The 26,077-nt window shown below is 33.9% G+C and overlaps 1 protein-coding gene across 1 annotated transcript in view; it reads left to right on the forward strand.

Moving 5' to 3' along the window:
* The first annotated feature begins 1,978 nt into the window (after positions 1-1,978).
* LOC113495472 (carbohydrate sulfotransferase 11-like) overlaps positions 1,979-26,077 on the forward strand; it is a 602,728-nt gene continuing 578,629 nt past the window's right edge. Inside the window, exon 1 of the mRNA XM_026874238.1 lies at positions 1,979-3,151. The gene's annotated coding sequence lies outside the window, so the exon portion shown is untranslated. The remainder of the gene's footprint in view (positions 3,152-26,077) is intronic.

A 26,077-nucleotide genomic window follows, 5' to 3' on the forward strand; every position in this document is an offset into this window, starting at 1 on the left:
TTTATGTTATTATACATTATCTTAAAAAAAAACTAATTTCTCAGATTGCATCCTTTCTTTGGGCCCAAAGAACCTGTCAATACCAATAACAAGAGGCCAAACAAATTTGTTATTTCGTTCAATTGCAGATTTCTATGGTCATGGTTTCTATATGATGGTGCCATTATAACATCAAGTTGTCCAACGCATAAGAACACTGCGAAGTAAGTTAAATTTAACTTGTACTCTTTGATAAAAAGCTCATTAAAAAGCAACGCGTTTCAAATGATATCATATTTTCCCTTCAAATAAGGTCCAGGAATCGTGATAATTCACTTCTACTTAAAGCACAATTTCAACTCACGTTTGTACAATAATACAGTCATCAAGTATGCTAATTTAGTAATACCGGCTTCGCTTACACAGCGACACTTATTGCGACAGTAATGTGACACAAAAGTTGCTTGAATGTCTACGATATTTACTTTGTTTCTGTGTTTCTCATAAATGTCTCACTTTCGGACACTGGTGCTCATTACTTATGCTTGGTATAGTCCACATACTGCACAGTGTATGAGAAGTGACTTGCAGGTCAGCAAAAAAAACATACATAAAATCATATATTTATTTGTAAAAGATAAATAAAACAAGATTTTTACAAATAGAAATGAAAGCATTTGCGAGGAAAATAAACTATATACATAGGTAAATCTAAATATAATAAATTATAAATCACGAATGTGATGCAAGACACAATACCTGCGGAACAAAAATAAAGAACGGTCAAAAACCTTTTTGAAATGAATTCTTATGTCTGTGGCACGTTAATTAATAGGGTCGTTAATAAAATGCTTTGAATGGCAACCTGGAAATCAAATATTTGTGTACCATTTTGTATTATTGTTTGTCCTTATTGTGAGTTCCAATTTATATCGAGTAGGTTGGAGAAGTAGTTGGTCAAAGGAATGCTGTTAAAATGAGTATATGCTATAGATCAATCACAGGCACTAATAAATAGGTACTGAATATTCCTCTAAGCTTTTAATACATTCGATGTTCGAGCATTACCCTACATCAACATCTTGAAACAAGTTAGTCAGAGAGCAATCGAACTAGCTAGCTTATGGACCAGTCAGATGGAATATGATGATCATCAAAAAAAAGAGGTCAATCCTAAGAAACTATCTGATAGTCCTTTTCACACCTTTCTAGCAGTATATTAAAACTTTTTGCCAGATTGCTATTCTTGTATTTCATATACACGTGTATCTCAGGATTGATCACACAACTTTAGTGGCGGCAAAGTTTCGCACATCGTGGAACTGCGGTATTGTGGTCATAAATATGAAACGCCAAGTGTCATATTTAAGTACCATCGTTTGGGCATCACCGGACGACATGACCTATATAACTGACGTTACGAAGACAGAACTAGTTACTGTTTTCTCAGGAAATGGGTCCGGTGTGCTGGTTGTCAATGGTGACAGTGATATACGATTTTATGCCTTACCGTTTTGTCATAAGATGTTGTTTGTGTATAAAAATACAGAAACTAATTAATTTGGGTTCAAGAAAGATGAAAGTAAATGTACCCACGACTTACGTGATTAAATATATTTGAACTGAACGTTTTACATAAAGTTATTGAGTATTCAAAAGCATAAATTTTTCAGTTAAAAATTGAAAATAAAATGCACAAACGACTTATCAGCAAATTCTGTCTGATTTATTTGAATTCTCAAAGCTTCGATTCTTAACAGATATTACAGTCACATAGAGATCTGATAGGATCCTTTAAGGCATATTTATTTCAACTTAGCAAACCCGCGCAACGATAGATTCTAGTAAGTAAAGGCAGTACTAGGAATAGTCTAACCCACTTCCTAAATTTACATCGAGGGGACATTGACTAATTACTCCTTAGTCATGGCTGCAGCAACACAGTCCGTATAGAAAATATACGTAGCAAAAGAAAATTCCAATCGTACAATCAGCAACAAAAGCCGTGGTGTGTAGTTCTTAATAACTTGTTTAAAAATTATACTGTTAATATTATAAGCTGTAAGATTTGTCGTTTTAAACCTTTCTTTTATATTTTTTATCGTTTAAACTAAAACCAACGTTATAATATCTAAAGATGCATTATTCAGATAAGCTACTAAATTGACTTTATGCAGTCATCAACTAGTAATTAATGTGATATTAGCGTTGATTACACTAGAGTAATAATCGTTCGGATCGCAACTGAACGATAGAAACGTTTTTAGTCTGTTTTATTGAACATTTCCGACAACACACGAAAACGATTCTGTTTCGCAAACAATTTGTGTTTTATTCATTAAATGAAATGACAAAAGGATCTGCAATTACGTACGGTTTGTAATTAATTTTCACCGACGGCTCCTGTGTCTTTCCGGACGCGGCTTGTATGTTGTGTATGTACGCCAAAACTCCACTTTGAACTTATTACAAACATACATTTGACTTACCTTGAGGTTGTTTGATCTTTGTTAAGCGTACAACAATGTTTCACAACACAAGAAACAACCTTTACAATTTTCACTTGTAGTCGTTATTTACATTGTCACAAAACAATGTAACAAAAATAGGTTTAGGAGAGTCAAACCGCAGCACAAAAGGCATAGCTATTATGCAGTCATATGTGATAGTTATCTGCGATTGTTGTGATAAGTCGACACGCTATGGTACGCTGTGGTTGTGTTTACAGACGCGAGTGTGCTATAGCTAGCTGTACTACTGTACAGTACCACGCGGCTCACCTACGTATAGCGGTGTTTTCAGCAAGCGTCGTAGCTGTAAGCCAGTCGCGTTCCGCATGCCCGTCAGAACCCACGCTTCACGCGCGCCCTGACTCGCTACGAGCTACGACGCCGTAGCACGTCCCGGTCACTCGTAGACCCAACCGACTCGAATACCGACACGGTAAAAAATACAGTAATTAAGGTTTCCAAATATATTTTGCTGTAGTTTTAAAGTGAATTTAAGTATCACGATTTTTTAAACTTGTGTGTGAAGTAAATGACTTCGTGATTATGTTTTAGTGTTAAATGTTTAAGTAAATACAAAATTGGATGGACTCGATGTATGTGATAAATGTGATTTAGTGTACATAAATATGTTCGTGTGAGTGTAGCTATAACTTTGAACATTGGTGAGTTTGTCTCTGTGTAGTACATGTAAATACTACACTTTATATGCTTTAAAGTATTTTAAAATTAACAAAATAAGTTGTATAGGTTGTACCTTGTAGATAGAGTATAGGGTGAACAATATTATGGTAATTATCGCAGACGTTGATATCATAAAGATTTGTATCTAAACAGTAATACATTATGTGTAATTTAGGCAAATTTATCAACGCCACAGCTCTTAGATTACCTAAGCCCAAGAGAAAATAACTGCCTTCTATAACGCTTGTGTTTACACATCTAATTAACATTATATTGCTACTTGGAAACGTTAGCAGGTGTGATATATTATTAAATCTATGCTGTTTGTATTATATGTTATATTGATGACAAACTTTATATAAACACACCAAAAATATTTAACCCAGTACCACGTCATTAGTGTAAAATGATAAATTGAAAACTTATTCAGCCATTTCCGATCATCAAAGCACTGGAAAGACATGAATAATTAATGTATAATTAATTACACCCATAATGTTCCGGGCATAATTTAATTTTGTTCACCAAAATAATATCGGTTAGATTAAAGAAGTTTGCCCAATATATCAATTTATCTTCTAAGTTTACTTTTGTTTTTTTCTTATAATATCAAGTAAGAAAACGATCCATCAAAGCTCGATGGGTTAATTCATATACTTAAAGGATAATATTTTATGAAGTAATCATGACTCTATATATATTCTGAATATATTTGTTCATTCTCTTTTGAGGAGTCTTCGATTCCAAGTTAGCGCACGCCTTATAATCGCTTACATTACACAAAAGTATTTGTTTGGTTTCCAAAAACTCTGTTCAACTTTATGTTTAATAATTATTCATTCTAAAACGTGAAATTTACCGGACCAAAGCTTAACAGTATGATGGAAGATGTTAATTAAGAATTACAGTCCCAAAAACCGCCGTTTTCTCGCAATTTTATTAATCTAATCATTAATTAAGGTAACGAAATCATTTTCAACATTATCTTCATAACAGGGGAGAGGGATTTATGTTTAATATCACGTGCGCGGCAGATCGTGTAATCATCACACTAAAACTTTGTGTTGCCACGGTAACGGGCAGGACGTCGGAATTGTCCGATAACTCAGAGGTATTCATATCTAATATTGAACACCATTAGTTCAGATTTGGCGGAATTAGTGGCAAATTGCCCACCATTTAAATGCCTGATTGAGTAAACAAGCAGTGATCGACGTTTTCGGGCTTGAGGTTAAGTTAATGGAGTTAGTACAGAAAGAGGATGCAAAAGGCAACGGGAAGCTGAAATGGGTCGAGTTTGGGGTCGATTGAACTCGCATTACTGTATATCCGAGAGTAAAGTAAGAGGTAGGTCGGAAAAGTTTTGGAGACAGGGATTCCATCTAACTGTAAGTAGACCGAAATGTAGGCATGTATATGTATGTATGGAATGTTCGCTTTTCATTCCCTCCCCCTGACAATCTGAGAGTCTGCCGGATATTTGGCAACCTGAGCGAACGAATGAGCGTGTTCATACGTACCAATACCACTTATGTAAGTCATACAACAATAAAATGGAGTTATAAAAGTTTATCGCGTCACGTGTTCGGTTATAGTTGGGCGACGCTTAGTACACTGTCTAAATAAGGAAAAGAAAACATTCTATGCAAATCAATTAAAACTTTAAAGCGAAATAGAATATATTCGTTTAAACTGTTTAAAGTAATGAAAAACTTAGAGTATAATAAGTCCATACCTAACCTATAAAAATTAGAGGCCTAAAAACAGCGAATAATTAAGAAATGTTCTTATACCTGTAGTACGTACATGAATAGGACATTGTAACCAAACAAAGGAAATTGCTTTTATACCACTTATATTTTGTCGTGCACATCGTTCGATAGATCAAACATTATGTGCGGTTGGTAAAACATCCACGTTATAAGTTAATACATAGTCGGGGTACATCGCACCCCTCAAAAATCGATAAAAGGTATTCCAGTGATTCCTTCCTTATTTCTTTAGCACACATGGCTTAGAAAAAGTCGAGTCATTGACAATCGAACCTTACTGAATTGATGTGAACGTTATGAGGAGTGTCAATACCCAAACCTATAAAACCATTGATAGGATAGAAATAGCATTGAAGGATCCCAAATGTGACCAAAACTTTCTACAGCTTACACTCTCCTATGTTTACCGTTATTTTTTCTTTCTCCAGAGTCATCGCGAAAATGGTGTGAAATTTTGATAAAATGGGGTGAAACCAATGTTTCTCCCAGTACTGTATGAAAGCAATTTAGGTAAAGGGCCGGAGTAACCACGTTGATATTTTCCGGTCGTACTTCCATTTCCCAGGACTGCTCTATTAGGCGTACAAAAGCTATCAATTTAATTTATTGTGTTACGTTCTTTTCGTATTGTAACGGTTTCGCGAAAAAGATTTACGACTTCACGTGTAAATTCAAAACACGTGGCCTTTTCAATGGAGCGACCATTATGTGACAATGTACCTCAAAGTTAAATATTATAGAATAGGACGATGCTTTTAAAATATCATTTCGTGCTCTTCACTTAACTTTATTGAATTGATCTTCAAAGTCGTACAATGTAGGGTGAAATTAAGTTACAGAAAGCTCGGTCTAGTGGTGGAAAATCAAGTTTAGATTATCGATATTTCTGTTTTAGACCACCGGTCTGTAATGGAAAAAATGAATAAGTGAGTAGGTGAAGGACGTTGTGTTCCCCAGTGACATTCAAATCGCTTCACTTAGATATGGACCCATCCTAATTTGCATCGTAATCTTTATTCACTAAGCGGCAACTGAGCACCCTTTGTACTTTTGTGACGGGTTCCCGACCTCGTTGATGACTCATCTTATACTATTGAATATAAACAAATTTCTTTAAGATTTTTACGATCGTACAAATAACAAGATCACAATAACGTAACATGAAAGGAATCCGTGTTATTGTGTTATCGCTATATAAATTTAAGAAAGGCCTTGTGGATTGGGAGCACGGACGCAATTCGTTTCAAAATCTCGGCTTGTGAAGGCGAGTAAAGGTGAAGAAAGCTGGATCACGCTCCTGATATTGTAGTTTTAGTACTGTCATTATTATAGATATCACAAAATAGATCTTTCCGAGAACATCGCCGTAAATCTCTTTAGTTTATTTACACGTCGATAACATCTGTATTCTTTTATTTCGGCGAGTATTCAAGGTTATTGTAGTATTTAAGAAAGTTAAGTTTTGTCTTTTATTTCATTATAATTGACTTAAATGGCATTCGCCTCAGGCGTCGTTTTAATTAATTGAAAGCATGTCGCAAGTGAATTTTAGCAAGCACCTACACCATTACGAACAAAAATGTTTAAAGGTAAACGAGTCCCGAATGTCGCAAATCATAGCAACTCACTCTAGATATAAATTTGCAAGGTAACGGCTGATGAAGGTCTGACAATGGTTCTTCTGTGTCGAAAATTAATGTTGGTAAAAGTTTAAAATGCCTATACATTGAATATAATACGCGTGATACGTGATAAACTGTACCGGCTCATAATTTATATTAATGTGCGCCGCTTAATTAATTATCGACAGTTTTTACAACAATATCCTGCTGTAATATATGTATGTATATTCATTGTAATAAAATTAAATGAAGTGTTCTATTTAACTTCATGCGATAATGCGTTCATTTTCAACTTGATAAATTACTATTAGTGCTTCTTTTGTTTACATTACACATTGCTGTCGGAACTTCCCCGGTATTTTAAGAGCATTTTCGGCCTGGTTCTTAATTACAAGATGTGAATGGACTCTTTGGCAAGTTTATCATATGTGAATTATACCTATATATGGTACACAAAAATAACGTTCACAAACAATTAAAGCGGTGAACAGCCTCTTCACAAAATGCACAGTCAAATTTGTTTAGATTCTACTTTTAATGTTGGAGTATTTACGTAAACACGTGTTGTCGACTCGAATTCTGAGGGTTTTACAACTCTAGCCGCCGGTACAGATATTTGCCGAGATTTGCTTATAAATACCTACTTAACGAAGTTCACTGACGAATGACGAGCAACTTCACGGCTAGACGCCCAAAACTCAATTGTAAGTTAAGAGATTACTTAGTTAATGCTTTAACTAAATGTTTGCTTTTATACGAATTACTTGAGTAAATCAGTTACTCTAGTTTTTAGTTTAGAGTTCGGCTTAAAACTCGCTCAGACTTGGAGTAAATATATGTCGAGTACACAAATATTTTGATAATTTACAAGTTATTGGCGATTGGATTGACCGCACATCAGTCAGGAGAGTTTTCTTAACATCACCTTTAAACCAGAGCACTAAAGTTCAATTTTGTAATTACTTCTAACTCGAGTAAAGAGGGTCCTCCGAGCCCGTTGTCAAACTATAATGAATTGAACAAATTGCTTCCATACCGCCTAATAACATTTTGAATAATAACGTGAATCAATTAAATTATTTGCGAAGGTCACCCGGTCATTAACTATCGCATCATTGGGGATGTTCCATTAATACGCTGTTAATTTTAATAATGATTCCAAAGGGGTTTCTGTCTGGACATTTGACCTTAATTTTTAGTGAAAAGTTATGTTATTGGTTAGTAGTCAGACCCATAAATTTTTAATGACACTTTTTAGTTTAATTAGATTGAGCCCAAAATACAGTCCCATGTCAATAATTTAGGTAAAATTACATTACGAGAAATTAGTTTTTAGGAAAATACCTAATAAAATTTTACGCTTGAGTAATGAAACTGAATACCTATCTATTTATTTCATTACCTAAAAATGAAACCGATAGATGCTACAGTTTAATATACTTTGTAAATATAAGACTTTTTTTAGAGATATTATGTTACCCTTTGACGTCCATTTTGGTTCCTTTACGATGTTTTCCTTTGATTTTTAAAGATTGCGATAAATTGGATACACGCTATACATTTCTATACATATGCTCGGTATACCGTTTAAACGATGATGATTTGATTTTCTAAATGTTCAAGGTTTTGAACAAATATTATGAAGATGGAAATCGAGTGTGAAAGCCATAATAATTATACCTAATGATATTTGATACAAAAACTTGATAACTTTAATTCCACCACTAAAACTTGCGTTTGCTATGCAAGCAAGGTTATAGGTGTTGTATAGTCAGCGACAAAAGTCGATAAACAAACGCAGATTTGTAAACTGCCGAAAATGTTCAAAACATCTGTAATATCGCATTCAGCAAGCTTTCAGTAGAATTCCGGTGTTTAAGCTATTTTACTTCCCAGTCATAACACTAGGTATTAAATCGCGTAAAGGAAAGTTGTGAATAAAACAGTGTTCAGATTTACAATGTGTAGAAGTTTGTCGCCGATTGTACTGGATAAAGATAGAGTTATAAACATAGAATCGCGTTAGTCTTTCCTCAGCTGTTTATTGCTGAGTAATAAAGCCATAATTTACAGATAGCGCAGTCAAATTATATGCTGTATACACGAATTCTTTTTTATATTTTAAAGCATGTCGAAATGTAAATAGTGCGATTAAACTCCTTAATGTGAGAGTAGTTTTAAAAAAAAAGGAAGATCTGGCCTCTCATCGTTGCTAAAATAGGTTCACCAGTTATTGGTGGCCGCATCGAAAACCCGATCAAATAACCGTTTTAATCAGTTACAAAGAAGTTTTGCCTTAGTTTTAAACTTAAATGCAATAAATCTACTCTTGTTGCTACCAATTACAGAGTTGTAAACTGTATTACAATTCCAAGGATGCGGTAACATCTACGTCTCTAACTTATACATAGTTTCAGTTGGGAACTTCCCATATTGATATATGTGGTATACACACGCGAACTTTGTCTTAGTGGCTAATTCGGTGGCTTGTATGATTGAGATATCTATAGATGCAAATTTCTTTGATGGTGGTAATAGAGAAATTGTTCCCATTTTTAGGTCTGTCAAAACATTTTAAGGGCTTTAATAATTAATAACTTTGAGTTTACTAATTCAGCATAGCTTTTGATTCCGTCTAAAACATCTTAGCGCTTTTTTACCCCTACGCAAAAAGAGGTTTGTTATAAATTTCACGTGTTTGGTTTGTCTGGCATTAAAGGTTCTCACAAAAGCTATTACAAAATTGGTAATTTGATAAATATACGAACTAGCCAGTCATCTTTATACCTCTGCCTGGTAACTTATTATGAAGTATTTAACGCACCTATAAAACACCATACAAAAATCCCGCCTCTAATTTATATTTACGACCGACTTCATTCGAGCGCGCGATATAACATAAGTTGGCTAATGTATACTAGCAACAACTTCAAAACATCATTTCATATGTTTCAGGCGGTATTAAAAGGAACTCCAAAGTTGTTTAATCTGTTTGCGAGCCAGAATGGATACATAATGCAATTACTGGGTTAATGGAATTAATTCGGGGAACATTAACGAACGTCATTTGATAAAGTGTAGGATAGGAGGGCTCAATCTGAATTTAACTTGAGCACTTAAGTATTCTTTTGATTTGAACTTTTTTCTTTAATTTAATTACAGTGTTGTGACTTGGAATCGATTCTTATCGTGTAGGTAGGCGTATGAATTAAAGATGTTATAAAGATTATTACGATTGTTCTCATTAATACGCCGATGAAAATTTCGTGACAAATATTAGTATTTTTTGGTGTAAGAGTTGCTAATCTTTTTCTTTAGTCTTTTTGTTCAGATCCCTCAGTTTTGCGGGTCCAACTAGATCTTGATCTTGTTATCTTGTATCTATTAAAATCATATTAAGGGATTTATCATGGTAGCAAAACAAACTGATTTTATCGATACAAACAGTTGTAAAAACAATATATCTCCGAAAAATAAAAGGGGACAAGAACCGTTTAAAAAAGTCGTCTAGCACTGCGTATTAATTATTCATTCGGCATTGGTGTACATTTTTTAGGAAATAAATAGGTGGGTTGTACGTCTGTAAGTATCAAAATTTTATTATATGTATAACAAAACTTTTTTAAACATCTGTCATAATCACAGACACGTGTTCGCCTAAAACTCTATTCGGTGTTGAAACTTTAGTACAGATTGTCGTTATTAATTTATCGAACGTGTTGCGCGACCATCGTTAAAGTCCATTGTTTTTCACGATGAAAAAATACCAATTTTAATCGGCGTCGATCCACTATTTGTTTTCATGTGTATATGTATGTCATGTGTAAGACCTACCTACCTAGCAAAAGAAATAAAGTTTAGATGAAACTATAAATAATATTGAGTATTGTGTATTGCAACTTATGAAATGGATAAGAAAATGTTTCAATTTTCAAGAATTGGTCAAAGTTTCAGACCAATTCTTGGATACATAATTTGAATCTCCGGAACGGCTCCAACGATTTTCATGAAATTTAGCATAAAGGAGCTTTTCATTTTCAGAAAATTTTATATTGTTTTATTCTCGTGTTCAATAATCAACTATATCTTTAACAAACTAAAACATAAACGATTCTTTTTATTGGAAGAAAATAATTAAAACGGTTTATTTTTGGTAGTCTTAATATTGCTAAAAACAATGTTGTTATTCACCTCATCAGTTCAATACACCCCGAATCACTGTACCATTTTCGATATAATTTCGAATATCATTATGAGAACACACAATTAATAACTTTAACAGCGGTCATAAATGAGCCAAACTTAATGTAATGTATCGGAAATACGTTATACCGTGCAGAAAGCGAGAGCACACGGATTAAAAATATTGATTTAGTAATTTTTGCATAATCTGCCTCATCGGAAATGGGTATTATGCTTATATGACATTAATTTTTTTCTAACATAATTGTTGTGACATGGTTGGCATGGCGAACTTTGTTCCACTTTAGAGGCAGCATGTACCTACCGCCTGCTCTCCTGGTACTAACCTCTTGCTGCTACGTCCTCGGTATTAAAAAAACAACTATAAAGTGCCTTGGGTAAAGCGTTATAAACACTTTTCCATATTTCTAAGGTATAACATTCTCGTGTATGTAATTGAACTTCTCCGAAACGGCTCGACCGATTTTCATGAAATTTGGTATCGGGTAGATTTGAGAATGGGACATCTATTTTTTTACCTTTTTTTATTCCCTGGGATTCAGTTGTACGGCAAAATAACGTTCGCTTCGATTGCTTGGAGCTACTTTTCCTATAAAAGTGGCTTAACATTTACGCAAACATACATATTTTGGTGCAGTCGTTCGAGAGTAATGAGCGTACATATGTAAATATGTACATATTTGAGAGTCCGTGTTAACGCTTGCTTCGACATCTTTCACAACACTCATACAATACCTACATACATGTTACTACATAAATATGAACCCAGATTGTTTGCATAACAAAATACGAAAGTATTTCATGCCTTACTGGTCTCCTTTCATTGACCATGAACTATCGGAACGACATTGATGAAGTGACAACCGTTCACTACAATACCTGTTTCTGAGCGCCTACTTTCAATAAAACTTATCCTGCTGAAGCGAGACAGCACTACGCACAATATATAGTGCTCTCATTTTCACAATGAAAACCGTCCTACTATATAAGTATTGTAGTGCAACTACTAATTAAGTTACTCAATAAAGTTTAGCATTGAACCATTAACATTAAAAAAGCTTTTAATTTTCACTTATTGTAAGTTTTATTAGTCGTAAACGCGAGTATTACGAAAATAAATAAATACAGCGTGTTTACGTTGTGTTACGTTTTATTACGTAAAAATCATCTAAGATTTTTACGTAATAAAAATATATTTTCCAGTTAATAAAAATCAAGTAGTTTTTTATTACCTACTTATGAAAAAATGTAGTTTGCGATTTATTATAATTATAGTCTTAAAACTTGTTGACATCTCACGAAATACTTATGGACCAACTAGAAATTGCTCGCGGATTCGCCCGCATGGACGTCGAATATCTGTTTTATAATTTATTAATCTAGGAAAAAATATTCCACATCTCAGGGTTTAATCTATCTTTGTGCCAATTCTGTAAAAATCCTGTTAGTTATTTTAACTTGATATGATGGTAAACACTTTTGGGAGAGGCCTACGTTCAGCAGTGGACGGCGATAGGCTGAGATGATGATGATGATGATGGTAAAGGCAGGCACATCCATAATTCTTCACTCTTATCCACTTTGATAATTTAGTAGTATTTCGACTTTTTTAAACTTACACTGGGTCCTTCTTACTAACTTTATTTACATCATTATTTATTTCTACGTCACTGGTCTCTTGGAGTAAGTGATAACAGTGTTGTTATTCTTGTAAAGATATCTTGAGTTCTAGGAATCGGCTTGATGCAGTCACGCGATTAATTTTCTGCTCGATGAGGCGAAATGCCCCTGTGTCATACTAACAACGACGATGGTATACTTGAAGATAATTTGTTTTCTTACGATAACAATGCTGTTTTATTGACTAGTGTTAAATAGTTTTTATTATCTGTTGACGTTATCCTGCAACAAAGTAAAATAATATTTGTAGATATTACAGAAGCATTTGTATAGATAGTAAAATAATTAAATATGAAAAGAACTCAAGTTAGCAGACACAGTAGCGTCAATGTTTTGAGAACGAAAAATAAGTGCAAGAAAATATTAACTCTTAAACTTACTTCGATTTCCTTCAAAGGCAAGCGATTGAAGAGAAGTTTGATTTTTATCCAATATAGTCACGTGACTTGTCTATAACAGTTAACCGTGACAGAACCTATTAATAAAAATATTTCTGAAAAAATCTAACATGATCTGGCAATTAAAGTGGTTTGAATGTGTTGACTTCTGTAAAAAGTTAAACCAGTTGCTCGCCATTAGCGAAACTGCACATCTCAACGAAAATATTCAATGAGGTTCGCCTAACAGTGGCCTATTATAATACTAAAGCAGTATATCATAGGGGATGTAGGTAGGTCAAACTCCGTGTTTGAGTTCTGAATTATTAGATACCTATACAGTAGCAATCAACATAGACATAACAAGTACCGTAAACTTATGTTGCACGTAGGATGTAACTACGTAAATATATTTGGGTAGATATTTTATCAGTTGCTTCCAAATGCTAATACTGAGTAATCACTCAAGTGATTTGAACTAACAAGTCAAGGTCACGTCACTGCTGGAAAAGGAAAGTCGTTGTCATTCCCATCCATGTTTGAAGTTTTCTAATCGCTTTCCATTCTAGTGAAATGTAATCCTGTTTAGACCTTCGGTGCTATTGCTATACAACGACCTGATGCCGAACAATCAAGGCGGTTTAGGTCTAGTCTGACAGTACCTGCTTTCTCCTCTGAGGAAGTATCTGTCCAAGAGGAATGCCTCGCCAAACCAAAGCAAAAAGATGTTCGATTGATCTTCCTGTCAAATCGATTCAATCTTCAGAAAACCGAGTATAATAAATTTCACTTTGTGAAAGCAATATAAAGGGAACTAAATCGTCTTCGTTCGAAGTCAATAAAATATATCCTTACGAGTATAATAGAACATTCGCTGGATGTTAAAAGCATATTCGAGTAACTTAATGATCATTAATAACTTTACACCGCATACTATTAAAGTTTGTGTTTAAACTTTTAACACGCAACAATCATTAAGGTCTATGCATAATTTCTATCGGTACCTACTTACTTACTACATACTTTATTGAGGCTATGAAAAGAAAATTAGGTCCAGAACAGTGTTTTTTTTAAAGATATTGTAACGTTAAAGTTACAAATTATTTGGAGAAAAGTAATGATATACAGTAAATGGACAACGAAAAATGCGACTCAAATTAGATTTATGTAATTGGGTTATAAGGGATTTCATAGCGGAGTTCCAATAAATATGTAAACGGGTCGAAACGACGATAGACCCAATTAGCTAACAAGGAAAGTTATAGAATTACTGAAAAAATACAAATACTGAATGAAGTAAGAATATCTATGGAATTGTTGGAAATAAAACTTTTTATGTAGCCTTTTGTTACTGGCAATTTTTAAATTTAAACATGCGTGACGTGTTAAATACAGGCTGCTGTTCTTTCGCTGGTTAAGAATCTGCGGTGGACCTCCACTTTCTTTTATTATATGCCATTCTAGTAGTCCTACCTTTTTATGTCGGAACGTTCAGTATTAAATAACCACATACTTATGCATGAGTGCTTTTACGACTGCACTGATCGACGAGAGGTTGAGGTCACCACAAACCCGCTAGGCGCGTCGTGACGTAGATTCAATTCCTAAACACGAATGATTGTTCTGAGCCTGAATGTTTTTGTGCATGTCAATGTATTTTTTTTAAATTACGAATAATAATTCTGTCGTATCTTTTCTTCCTTCCTGAAATTAATCGAAGTAACGTCAGCAAATTAATTGTATCTTTCGTTTGCTGACACATAGCCATTAGCGATGAGTATCTTTCGGGTTGATATGTAACTTACAAGTAGGTATATAATGTGGCTTTCTATTCCACAACGCAATTCGAAAATCGGTTCAGTGGTTCCTGGTATAACGCAATACAAATTTCCCCTGTATAATATCAGTATCAGTTTATGGTTTTATAGTAACTTCTGTAAGGATAATTCCTACTTCTTTGATCAGTTTGACTCTCCCCGCCGCATCAGCTCATGACTAAGGGCTCCGGTTTTGTAAGAAACTAGCCGGACAATCCTGATAAATACGCATTTGTAAACCGTTGCTAAGAAACAGTTTATCTTATTCATTTCACAATAAAATCCAGCTTCCAAATTGCAGTAATTACTTATTTAATCAACCTTCTGTCTGTTCGACTATCCGTACCTCGCTAGCTCGCAAATGGGAATAGATTTCTAATTACGTTGGTACTTGTATATTCGTGAATAGCGTAGGCAGATCTGTCGAAGGCACACTCGTATTCGCCGATAACGTAATTTGATCCTACTGAGTCCTGATCAGCCTAGGCTCTTATAGGACTATCCTTTAGAACTGATATCGAAACTACGAAAATAGATTGAGGTTTTGTATTGTTTGCGTAAATGAAAAGTCAAATATAGCGCTGAAACGTATGTTGATGTGTTCGTCTACCTATCTATACTAATACCAGCCTATAAACGTTTCTCTGCTGGGCACAGGCCTCTTTCCATATAGGAAAGGATTTCAGAACCTAAAGTAGTTATAAAAACCTATTCTTTATAAAGAATCGCTAGGTTATAAACTAGTTGTGTACACATTTCTGCCAAATACGTTAAATGGTTTTTGCGTAAAAGAGTAACAAACATCCATTCATCCATACTAAAAACTTTCGCGTTTATTTGTGTGAAGTACTATATCGATTGTTAGGGTAGTGTATAATCTTATTAATTGTAAATATACTTTGCATAATACACATAACAATCCAAATTGACTAAGGACTTTAATGTCAAATTTTTGTCAAACTTTTTGGTGTGAAATACTCTGTCATTTATCATTCATAACCTACGGACGTCGGACGTCCAATCGTAGCGTACTGTTTTATGCGTTGTAACATCCATTAAAAGTTAAGCTTTTAATCCTTCATCGTTTGTTTATGCTACATATAGGTCAATGATCCTGTCCAGAGTAGCCATTACTTTTAATGTAGACTGCTCACCAGTGACACATAAAGACTTAATTACGGACCTAATAAATATGTATAGGTACAGTCAAATTACTGGCTGTCGTAACGTCATAAAATATGTTTTGTAAAAAGAAGTTGATATTATACGGTTAGCAACAAAGGTCCATGAACAATCACATTTATGCAAACGACCAATATTCGTGTTTAGAAAGTTTTTTTTCCGATATTTCAACTACTTTCTGTCCCAGTCCCAATCGTCCCAGACGAAACCCTGTAACTGAGGCACAGCTGTCTGTCCGTGTGTCAAGCAATGGTATCTCATGAACCATGATAGGTAGTCAGTTGGAATTTTTACAGATGATTAATTTCTGCAGCCACTGCAAAAATAAAGATCAAGTCATTAATTGAGGGATGAGAAACGTTGACTGCATTTTTTTTCTTATTTGTCTCGCCCTTGACCGTTTTTTTCTTTGACTCTTTTATTTCTGTAATATCTATACAGTTTCTAAAGCATGACGGCATTACATGACGAAGAGCAACATCCTCTTTGCACACCTTACAACAGACCTATATTTTTAGTTGGAGGCAGGCCATCAGTTCGAATAACTAGCCTATATTACCATTGTATCGAGAAACAGTATCATCACATTTGACTATAAACCTGTATTGATTGAGACGTTCCATAAACAAAGCTTGTATAAATGGGTCTAAGGGATTATTATAATCCTCTCGAAGAGCTTTAGTTTACAGCTCTAAGGATTGATTAAATTCATACAAAGCGACTGTATGCAGAACTTACCGAACGCTGGGATTTGGTGATAGGGACAACTGAAGGTATACTTATATATTGCAAAACCACTTACTTATTTATTGATTGACACACTAACGACTTATTCACTACCTCATTACATTAAATATTAGAATTAAACAGCGATGCGGTGAATTCGTCACTTATAGGCGTGCACAGCACTTGCATAAACATTAATAAAAACAAAATAAAATGATTAAAATAAATTAAATTGCAAATATGAAAACCATTGATTGAATTGCAATAGGAAAATAATTATAAATTAAAGTAACATAAAAAAAATTAGGACGTAATACATAATTCCCATAAAACGACTTACGACACTTACGACTTAATTTTATATATAAAATTCTATTGTACGCATGTTTATGTACATCCCGTAAACGGCTGGACAGATTTGAATGATTTTTTTCGTAAACGTTTGGTTGGTTGCCCTGATGGTTCAGATTCACAAATCGGCCTACAGAATGAAGTTCGATAGATTATCTTTCATAATGGTTATGAAAAAAGGCTTGTATACTAAATTATACTACTATGGCTATATAGTTTCGCAATTTAGTTCTTCATATTACTCCAATTTTAATGTTTCTTTAATTTGTATGACCGTGGTATGAATTAAAGGAGGGATCAAGATCACTTAAAGTTTTGCATTTTTTTTGCATAAATTAAAATAAAGTTATTTGCTTCAAAATGTAGAGTTCTATTAACTTGGACGAATTTATAACAATCAAAAAAACTTTAAACATTCGATTGCTTCTTGGTGTGCACTCAACTAAGATTTATTACAAATTAATTACCAAGTGCCTTGCACGCAAACATTAACGATTTCATATCTTTTCCATTTAAAGCTGTTATCGCGACTCATAATCATTTCATTATGAACAGAGTCTATCCATGTATGAGAGAGTTATGAATGTTTGTACCTACAATATATTTCAGACTGAAATCATCTGTTGTACGTATACAAGATGAATAGTCTAAGAAAAAAGGATTTCCATACAGTGAAAACCATTAAAAACAAATATCAAAATTAAATGAATAAGAACGAATATCAAAATGACCGTACCAACTTATTATGATTTTAATTATTAGTTTTTACGTGTATAGAAGCAACTCAATACAACGTCTGTGGAAAATTGAACTGTCTACAGCTATACAGTTTCGTGAAGTCAGCTTCAAGGTGCATGTGATACAATATCCGTGTATCTCAGTGTATGTGAGTCCATCCGTGTCAGACGGACGGACAGAAGACAAGAATAATAAAGTTGCTTTTTGACCCTGAGGCTAAGGAACCGAAAAAATGGGGGATTCATATTTTCGATGACGCTTTTATTATAGCAGCAGTTACGTTTGTACTCACCTTTCTGATTACTTTGTAAGGACAATGTTTCCAGTATGTGACTACGTATTAATGTCATATGCTCGATACAATATGTTCGCCATCAAACTCGGTACTATCCACATTAATCCAGTAAGAGCAGTTTGTTATTATCAGATCGCGGGCTGCAGCCATCTTCAAAACGTAATACTCTAATCGCCTTACACGGAATTGTTAGAACGGTAGAGGTGGTCTATCTATGGTTTTAGTCAAGTCATCAAAATATTTTTTAGGACATACCATAGAAACTAGTTCAAAATTATGCAGTTTCTTTCTGGTTCTTCTCCACAAGAATTACACTTTGGAATTTGGAACCGCGCAACTAGATTCATCATTGTAACATTTTGAAAGTGCCTGAAAAACGGCCTACTTGAAATAAAATCTTTTGATTTTGATTTAAAAAGAAATGTGTATATTCTAGAACGTTAATTAAATCCGTGTAGGTAGGTAGTTATAACATCTCCACACATTTGTAAGAATGAATTTCAATTTCTCTTAATTACGCCTCTATCCTCACAAATAGGTTTATCTCGGCTTTATCGATTTCATGTATAATTGAAATTTTATAACATTTTGAAGAAAGTTCTCAATGAAAAATTCATGCGGGTAAAACCGCAGTGCACGCGTGCTGTAACCTTTGTTCGTGTATTAGAAAAAATCAATCAACCTAAAATATAGCCAATATACAAATGAGGTTTTAATAAAGTGGGGAATTATTAATTAGCATAAGTGCTTTTACAGTAATTGCTTTCGCTTACTTAAACTGTATCGAAATCAGGCTCGTATAAGCCAAGCAATTATCGATAACATTAATTTTAGAACAAGATCATTTTCTCCAGACGTGACACTCGATTAACTTTGTGTATAAGTAGTAAATGTAAATAATATTCTTATAAATATATTATAATTCTTATATATAAATAATTTTTATAAATATTATATAAATAATATTTATAAAAACGAAGTAGGCGTAGTTTTTTTCTGGCACACTCAAACTTAGAATTAGCATTTTTGCAGCGAACAAATGCCTATCCTTTGCGAGAACTGAACCCGTAAGACTTTGCCTGCAGTAGATTTGGCGTAGAAGGTTTAGGTTCTTGTAACTGTATTCAGTGTATTCTGGAATAGTTATTCGGCAAATAATGGGAAATTGAAATAATGCATTGAAATAATGGGTCTATTACGTAAATCCCATGACAATGCATCATAATGATGTGACTTGTGAATTTATAGAGTCTATGTATGTTGGTATGGTTCCACCGCTGGGCTTAGGTTTTCATGCATGCAGAGAAGGATCGATTACTACACTTTAATATTTGAGGTTTGACAAGATCTTTACAATCTTTCTTTATTCAGCGTGTCACTGGAGGACTTAATTTTTTTTTGACCGTTCCGTTCTCATTAACTTTAATATTTATGTCCCAGAGGGTATCACAAACATTCTCTCTCATACACAAAGACGACCAGACTCAGAACAAGCATTTGTTAATTAAACAAAAACGAATCAATATCATATTACTTCTATACATGTTAGTCATCGTATATTACTTTCATTTAAGCCTATTTGCTCTGTTTACTTTGAAGCAGACATAACTTTATGTTTGTTCATAAACGTTAATATCCATAAAATCGTAGACGTAATTAATAATCTTTGATTTATGGCGGGCCTAGGTCTTATTACGCCTCCAATACTAAAGTTAATACCAATATTAAACTGGTAATAAAATATTATTAATAAACAGAATACAGAGTAGAACCGTTTATCATTACGACCATTTTGTAAAAGACGAAGAGCAGTCACATTTTGTTTTTATAGATATAACTAGCTGACCCACCAAACGTTTGTTTTGCCTAATAAATTTTTTCTAGTTGTATGTATATTTTAATGCCACATTATAAAAAAAAAACAAACAATTTTGTCCAGCTACCCTTATCACTTAGGGGCATGAAATAGATGTTAGTCGATTCTCATACCTACTGAATACGCATATAAAGTTGGTAAAAATCGGTAAAGCCGTTTCGGAGGAGTACCTATGAACCGGATTTTATTACCTATGAACCATTATCTAAGTTACCAAAAACTATTCTTTATAGGTTTTTAAAAAGAAATTTAAGTTTAGTCCGAGTTGAGTCGAGTTCTATAATCTGTGCTAACGGCAGAATATTACCTACTTACATTCCAATATTACATATACTATAATTAATGTATTGAACCACGGTTTACTTATGTTTATTACTTGGCGCCGCCGCGTCAGTTCATTATTAAAGATTTCGGTTGGGTCAAAAATAGTCAGGCTATCCCAAAAACACGAGTGAATAAACCATTCTTAAATCAATAATTATGAATCATCCTCACGAATGGATGATGCATATGATGATAAAATACTATATAATATTTAATTATGTACAATCACAGACTCATATATAAAAATATTGTGATTTGTGAGTTTACTGACGCGCATTTTAATATTGTCCAACTAGTTTCACTAGACTTATAACTCTTTATTCGTACGATGACACGGCGCCGGTTGTCTACTGAGACAGACTATTACTAAGACAAAGAGTTTTAAATAATTTACAATGAAAAATGACTCTATATTATATTTTGTAATAAAATGCAAATTTTCGGGGGAAGTATAAACATGTGCACACTGATAAGATAACGTGTTTACCTAATATAAGTTATCAGGCTGTACCAAGCCATCAATTAAAGTTTTAGTTACCGGAAAAAACGAGACAGCACGCACACGCCATAGAGCGGTATCTCTCTTCCACCACTGCAATAATATTACTCCAAGAGTTAAATAAATAATAATAAATAAATAAAAAATAAGAGTTACTGGTGGTCATCATTATCCTAGCCTATTCTCAACTACGTTGGGTTGGCTTCCAGTATAACCGGATTCAGCTAAGTACTAGTGTTCCATAAGGAGCAACCGCCTATCTGACCTCCTGAACACAGTTACCTGGGCAACACGGTACCCCTTAGTTTGACTGGTTGTCAGACTTTCTAGCTTCTGACTACCTGTAACGACTGTCAAAGATGTATGAATAATAACCGGGACCCACAATTTTACGTGCCTGCCGAAACACGGAGGAACTCGTTATGACAAACCCACTACATTATGGTCACCCATCTACGGACCAACCGCGTCAAGCGTAGCTAAACCTGTGATAAATCCACTTATGCAGTAATAGCTTAGCCACGAGCTCCTCGCGAGTTATTGCTGGTACCGGTGTTATATTTTACAAGCCAGATAAACATTAAATGGTGCACCTGGGATTAAGCGATTACCATTTTATGAATATCAATAACATTTCCACGATCGTTTTGTAAATATTTAAGTTTTGTGTCGGCGTTCAATTTGAAGTGCCGTTTGAAAAATGAGAATACTGTTTTCGTTTGTTTTACTTTCTGAAGATTATCGTTGCGAATGTAAACTTGGTGTTATGTTGGTTTTTTATTGTAAAATGTGGTAAACGTTACTGTCCACATTGATAATGGCGGGATTTGGTTATGGAAATCAATACACGAGTATAATTTCACAATGAATAATTTCTAGTGAATTTTGGGTTTCGCAATGACGTTAAAAATATTATGGTTCAGCGACAGTCCTCTTTGCGGTTTATTGGCCTCCCATGAAAAACATTGACGGGTAAACATTACACCAAAAATAAATGTATTATAAGTCCTTAAATTCGTACGATTTTAAAACAAATGAATGTCACCAGTCTTATGTTCTAGTATTAGATTATTATATTCTCTTGCATAACTTGTCTTTTTATTGATACCGTTGAATGCGGTGCATGAAATACACACTGTTCGAGCTCTGGAGATTTCTATATCTCTTTGATTTCTGCAATATACTGAAAAGTAAGAAAGTTTAAAACAGATATTGCAAAAATATGACCACATGATTCAATACGTGTTTCCAATTTCAAACTCCTCCTTCAAGGTTATGTCATCGATTGGCTAACGTTTTTTTTTTCATTCATCAGTTGTACTTAAAAGTTGCGTTCTGCGTCACTAGAAATTAATTTTAGTTTGTCACAGTAGTAAACACCAACTGGAAAATTTTCTTATAATAATGAGTAATGTAAGAAGTTAACATTTTCCAGGCGTCATAAATTATTACAACGAGATAATATTAAGGCCGGCCACGTAGAGAGGTATTAGGTAAAGTAGATATAGAATAAGGGCGTTTAAAGTAAAACAAATGTTATAATATCTTGTAGCTTTTAGTAACAACAGGCCATTGTTGACTTAATTTTATTAAGGTACTAGCTGTTGCCCGCGACTTTGTCTGCGTGATATTCAAGATGTGAATTAATTTTGGAAAAAAATAAAAACCGACTTCAAGACTACACTAACAATATATACAATTGAACTAAAAAGTATAAAATAATATTTTAATTACAAGCCAAAGAACACTAAAGGAAAATCAACGAAATTATTGATACTTATGCATACTATTTACATTTTAAAATCAGTTATTTTTGAGGTCGGTGCCAAATGCGGGCAGACGCGTGAGGGCAGAAGACGCTGATGGTTGTGTTTTATGTTTGTATGTATTAGTTTATGTTTCTTTTTTGTGTTATTAATAGATAAATTATTTTATTGTCTTCTTTTCAATTATCGGTTTTTTTTTCAATTATTTATGTAATTTCTTTTTGTGTCATTAATATATTGTTTTTGTTTTGGCTGGCACCGACTCCAAAAGTAACTGATTTTAAAATGTAAATAGTATGCATAAGTATCAATAATTTCGTTGATTTTCCTTTAGTGTTCTTTGGCTTGTAATTAAAATATTATTTTATACTTTTTAGTTCAATTGTATATATTGTTAGTGTAGTCTTGAAGTCGGTTTTTATTTTTTTCCAAAATTAATTTTATTTTTCACTTTTTAGTGGAAAGTTAGTGATTTTTAGTATGGGTAGGCCTACTAAACGCGCTACCCAAATGAGTTCTTTACCCCCGTGAAACTGCCCAGAATTCCCAGTGATATTTGTTCGAAAGCCTCCACCCAGTCTGTTACCATTTCAGAGTGATGTTACATATGGAGGCCATTTTGAATAACCGAATAACTCATCAGAACAAACATCTAATTATGTTTATTTTAGTTTCATTATTGCGTTTTTTGTAAAACTTTGTAAGTGACCTTGAACATTATTTTTTTCGAAATAGTTTTTATAACCTTTGTAGTGAGTACAGGCGTGATAATATGTTGTGTGATGGCGTAAACAATGCTTAGATATGCTATAGCAACAATTGCGGTTAATCTGCTGTTATTTATTGAAGAGTTCCCCCGATTTCTACAAGATCCCATCATCAGATATTGAAATGGTGATAATGGGACCACACGGGAAGCACAAGCTTTCAAATAAAAAAAGAATCATGAAAATCGGTTCACCCAATCACAAGTTACGAGGTAACAAACATAAAAAAAAAAAAAAAATACAGTCGAATTGAGAACCTCCTCCTTTTTTTGAAGTCGGTTAAAAACTATGAAGTTTAATAATAACGATCATCGCAAAAATGTAATGCAATATTGAAAATGAAACATTTTTTTTACATTTTAAACTTCCTTTTTTATTTTTAAATTATAAGTAATCTTGAGCGGCCCAAAGACTATCAAATGTTTAAATCAAACACACATCGTTTACGATACTATCCTGGTGTCAAATATTTCACAGCTGTTTTAATGACTTTTTCTTATTTAATCCCAAAAAGAGGGGTTTATAACTTTGACATATCTGCCTGCCTGTCTGTCTGTGATATCATAGCTTCCGAACAAATTGAACTATTTTAATTTAAACGTGAATTATGTGCAAGTGTTCGTTTAGACATGTTTGACAAATCGAGCCGTTTAAAAATGGGGGGGATGCAAGTAAGAAAAAATAACAGAAGGTATAACTCAGTCTTAGCACTTCTGCTAAAAATGTTTTACTTTCGAGGGTTTTCCATTTTCTAATTGGGTGGGTTATGATTTTCGAGCACGTCTGTTCTTGGGACGGCCTACACCTGAAATTGCTAGACGTTGTTTTCTGACGATATAAAGAAGATGTCAAATTATTTTTGTGGACGGAGCTGGTGAAGTGAGAGTCAGGCTCGGTAACTGTGGATTTTACATAGTGTCATAAGATATAAGATTTTGCAAAATTGCGCCCAGATAAACGGTTTCCTGAAACACGTTTGATTGCCTTCTTAATATTAAAACTGATGATCCTCACAAACATTTGGACTATTTCTAAAATAAGAGAGGTGGAAACGTGTTATCTTGGCCCCCTGGTGTTTTGATCATGATTTGCCTTTAAATTGCTGATAAATAAATAGCGTGATAATAAAAAAACTATCAGACACCCCTTTTTTTAAATTGACAATGACAAAAATCTAAAGTATAGGATATGTGTACAACAATGCAAAATATGAACATAAAAATGACTTCATGCGCATGAGTCCTATTTACTGTACCAATTTACAAAGAAAAATTACGTATTTTATTCGTTAACCTACCTTACGATCATTGAAGTAAAATACCGTCATCTCTACTGCATAAATGGAACTTAAATAAAGACTACATGAGGTTGGTTGTGAGGTTACGCTGTCGATACCGACAACCAAAATGAATTTTCCAGACATTGTATGACGGATGTATGTGCTGATAGCTACACGCTATTATCAGACTTATTGGGGAAATTTCCAAAAATATGTTCCTAATCCTCGTCGGCTTAGCTTTGGGATCTCAGAAACTCATTTAGTCTCGTTCCTTCCCCTGTTTTTACCAGGCTACGAAAGAAGAAAATTTTAAATAATTAGAGATTACAACAAATTGTTAAAGGATTTTTTGGAAGGACCACGTGTGGTGTTACGAGAGCGGATAGAGTAATAAATGAGTATATAAGGGGAAGTTTGAAAGTGGCACCGGTTACAGAGAAACTACGTGGTAACCGGCTGTCATGGCATGGGCGTGTTATGCGGAGGAATGAAAATCATGTGGTAAGGAAGGCGTTAAGCATGGATGTGGATGGATATAGGGGAAGAGGACGACCAAAGAAACGATGGATTGATTGTGTGAAAGACGATATGGCTGTAAAGAGTGTTTCTTGTGAGATGACGGCCGATAGGAAGGTGTGGAAGAAGATGACATGTTGCGCCGACCCCAAATAAAATAATTGGGATAAGGGCAGGAGAATGATGATGACCACGTGTGCGGTCTCTGTAGTGGCGGATGTAGACCGATCAAATCGTTAAAATGTTGAAAAATCCCAGGTATCAGTAGACATTGTTCTATCAATAGATACATAATGTCAAAAACCGTCTAGCGTACGCTTTAGTCGTACAGATCTTTCACAATGCATACCTATTATGCAGTTTTATGCAAGTTTTCTGGGCTTTTTTATCCGAAATACTTTTGGCCTATGTAATGTTGCAAATTTAAGAAAACATTATTTCATTGTTTGAAAGGCTTTTTTTTTTGTTTGAATGTTTATATTTTTGTTGCTAGTTGTTACAGATGAACCAAGGTAATAATTAACTGTGTCGTTCAGTAATTTATTGTTGCATATTTATAGATGAGATCAATGTGAACTACATGCAACTTTGGGTTGAGTGTCACTACGAATGTTTTGATCTTGAAGACATAGGTATATACACCTATCGTAAATAAATACAAAATCTATCACGGCATTCCACATTTGAACTTGAGTCATTTTATTATACATCAATAAAAATATAAATAATTTAAGTTCCTATCTTTCAAGAATGTACCGATTACGTTAACAATTGCATAAAAAAAACGTAATAGTTTATGTTTCTTATATTTTACTTGTGAAATAGTCGCGGTAGGCCTATATCAGACTTGAAAGAGAATGAAATCACTAATTTTGTGAAAATGATTTATTTTCGAAAAATCCTATTATTGCTCTGCCAAAAGTCTTAAGATAAATAGCGTGATGTTTTTTTGTGTAAATTGATGACCGTGCTGCCTACTACTGAATGGGGTGAAAGTACACCTCATAATTGTATTAAACGATGTTACGGGTGAGTCCAAATATTTAAAACTTTACTGCTCATGCCCCCTGCATAGTAGCGTTATGGTTTTTGTATATTTGTTTTATCACGTCTACAA

The sequence above is a fragment of the Trichoplusia ni genome, chromosome 6 (genome assembly GCF_003590095.1).
Source record: "Trichoplusia ni isolate ovarian cell line Hi5 chromosome 6, tn1, whole genome shotgun sequence".
NCBI classification, from domain to species: Eukaryota; Metazoa; Arthropoda; class Insecta; order Lepidoptera; family Noctuidae; genus Trichoplusia; species Trichoplusia ni.